Here is a 3,388-nt window from a genome sequence, read left to right as displayed (position 1 = left end):
CCCAAGTGTACTTAAACTATTTCTTGGAACAGGATCCTCATTTCACCTGCATCAGAATCACCTGGGCAAATCTGTAAACTAGATATTCCTGCCAATCTGAATCTCTGGGAATGCGGTCTAGCAATTCGCACTTCCTCGTATTCCCGATGCACGTGGAAGTTTGAGAACCATCACCTTACAATAATAGATATATGTAATTGAAAGAGCAACTAATGTGTGCAGGTAGTATGTGTGTGTATTATCTCTGCTCCTCACAACAGCCTTCAAGAGAGGGAATCTGAGGTTCAGAGAGACTGAGTGACTTACCCCAGGTCACACAGCATTTGAATCCAAGTCCTTCTGAAGACAAAGTCCAGATTCTTTTTACTATACCGAGTTGCCTGACTTACCAGTCTTGGTCTCACATGGCAATAGAATGGAATGACTGTGCCCAGACTCACAGCTGGTACCTTTGGGTAGGCCCAGGAATGATTACCCGAGGGCTCTCTCTCCCTCTGGCAGCTGCTCCATTTGAGCCTCATGCCTAAGCCCAGAATCAGTGTGGTGCTATAGAACAAATGCAGCTTTGGTGTCATACACACCTATATTTAAATCCCAGCTCAACCATAGGTGTCATGTAATTTTGGGCAAGTCACTTCACTTCTCTGAGCCTGTTTCATCATCTGTAAAATGGGTATAATGATGCTGAAAACAATAGGGTAGCTGTGTGGATTGAACGAGATAATCCAAGGAGCTGGCACTTAGCAGGTGTTCAATGTGTGCTTGCTTTAAAGAATAATGTGTTAGCTGTGCACTGAGTAATTATTACTCAAAATCACCCCCCAGAGATCACATGCCAGCTGACAGCCAGAAGAGGAAGCAGTGACATGTTCTAGGGCCACAAGCATCCTGGATCTTTGTACAACTGTTCCTCCTTAGAGGCTGCTGGATCTTGCAGGTTCCTGTGCCTTGTCCCATGGCTCACCAGGAGCTTCCCAAGAGGGAGTCAGGCCTGGGAGGACTTGGTGGAGCCAGGAAACTGGCCCTCAAACTAGGGAGCCAGAGGTGGCATGCTGGAGCAGAGTCAGGAGTCAGAGGGAAGCCTGGGCCCAATCAGCTACATCACAGAGGGGTTTTGGGGGGTCACCTCTCTCCTCTGGTGCAACAACACCTCAGTAGAATGATAGGGTGGAGCTCCACTAGGGAGTTCCAAACTGGGTTTTGAAAACAGAAATTACATCCATTCATGCAAACACACACACAAAACTAAACTATTTTCAAAGACACATATATATCTAAATCGACATTTGACAAATAGATGGGTGGAGGGGGAAGAGGCAGAGATGGGGTCAGGGATGGGAGGTGCAACAACTAATAAAATAAAGGGGGGGGCCTGCAGGGGTGATGGCCTTGTACACCCTGAACTGAGGTTTATAGGCAACTGTGCAGGGCCATGGTGCCAGGCATGTGGGAGGTGCTGGGGAAGGCTCCGCATCAGACAGGCCACCCCTCTCCTCCCCTGCAGAGCTTTGGCTTGAATAAACTGTTATGATGATGATGATGATGATGATGATGATGATGATGATGATAATGGCAGCCAGCAGAAAGGTACTCTCTCACTCCCCAGATTACAGATTACATGGTGGCTCTGGAACCCAGCGAGGTCAGCATGAGACCTGAACTTGTGCCCAAAGTCAAGCCCTAGCTCCCTTCACATCAACATATCAAATTCTCCCCCATCTTCCAAACAGGCTCCTCTGTGCCTCCCTTCCTAACCCCCTGCAACACCTCTTTTGCTGCTATTCTTTGAACTATCATCCAATTAGATCCCCTTGGCTCTCACACCATGTTGGTGGGATCTGCCTGTTCCCAGCATTTGCCAGATCAAGAGCTCCTCCAGGGCAGTCGGCTCAGCTCGGCTCTTCTCAGTCCCACAGAGCGAGCCAGCACGGGAGTGGGACAGAGGACAGCAGCCAGATTTCCTACAAAGCTTACGTTAGAGAAGAAGCCTGCCGTCATGCCTTTATGAGTCAGTTTACTAACGGGGAAACAGTACCCATTTTCCAGGAAGGGGACTGCACTGGGGTCCAGGGGCCTGAGCCTTGAAGAGAGCAGGAAAGAAATGGAATCCCATCGCGTTCTGGATTTAAGTGCCAGCACTTCTACTTGCATTAACTTTATTTATTACACAAATAAGACATTTACAAAGCACAACATGAAAGGTATGTAACAAAACAAACATTGGTTTTACAAAAAAGTGCTTACAATATTTTTCCATGTATGTGTGTGTATGTTTTCCCCTTTTGTATTTAAATAAATAGTCTCGATGGCCTGTACATTCCCAGGCTGCTCTAACAGGCTAGTGGAGACATGTCTGAACTGCAACATGCTACAACCACGTGATCCACGCAAGGAACAGACCCTGGATGCCCCAAGGCAGAGTGGGTATTGGGTGACCCCGGGTCAGGTGCAACTGGCCATCGACTACATGGTTGCTCTTGGGGCCTCAGGAGCAAAAATCAAAGTTCCCCAAGACCAGGGATCAGACCCACACCGCTCCTGTTAGCATCAGCCCCCAGAACAGGGCCAGGTAGACGTTCACCGGATGAGTTCTGAACTCAGCTGTGCTGACCGCATTCCGAGTGGTGCCTTCTCTTTGCCCTGAGCCAGCTAGAACCATCTTCAGAAGGGAAGGAAGCAGGTCCCCTTCTCGGGCTGTACCCAAGCCTCGCCTTTCTCCAGATCCCAGAGCATGCATAGGCTTTCATGGTAAGTGCCAACTTCAAACATCTGAATTCTGAAACCGTCTCCGGACTCAGTGACACAGGATCCTGTAATTGACTAGCAATGTCTGCCCTGAGTAAAAGCAGGGACAGTCAATGCATATGTGCCAGGGGCTTGCTTTCCCCATCGTAGAGTCTCCTTCCAACGGCAACATACCAGGTTCACCAGAGCAGGAAGGAAGACTTGGACTAAGCCAGGCTTGCTAGCAGCCTCTAGTGGGAAATGCATCAGGACACCAAGTACTTGTAAAACCACGGGATAAACTTGGGACAAATGGGTGTCCCGCTGAAAACATAACTTATGGTCTGTGTAGCCCAAGCCCTTTTGTTTGGGGTTGAAGAGTTGCAGCAGGACAGGGGGTATGAGCACAGCTGTGTCTGGCCTCTGTTCTCGGGAGTGGGCGGGGAAGCCCAGAGGGCCAGCTGGAATCTTGGGCTTGGCACGCTCACCCAGGCATAGGGCACCCTCTCTCTATTCAGATATGGGTCCAGAGTTAACATTCTGACTGCTATTTCCCTGGGTTCTGTTTCCCAGCCCTCCATGAGAGGCCCCCCCAAAAAAGACGTGACCCAAGCACCCCTACTAGGAGTCCATGAGTGGCCAAAAAGGGTCCCCGATTCTAACC

Source organism: Plecotus auritus, assembly GCF_963455305.1.
Source record: "Plecotus auritus genome assembly, chromosome: 5".
NCBI lineage: Eukaryota > Metazoa > Chordata > Mammalia > Chiroptera > Vespertilionidae > Plecotus > Plecotus auritus.
The sequence above is the reverse complement of the archived record's forward strand: the minus strand, read 5'-3'. Positions refer to the sequence as shown.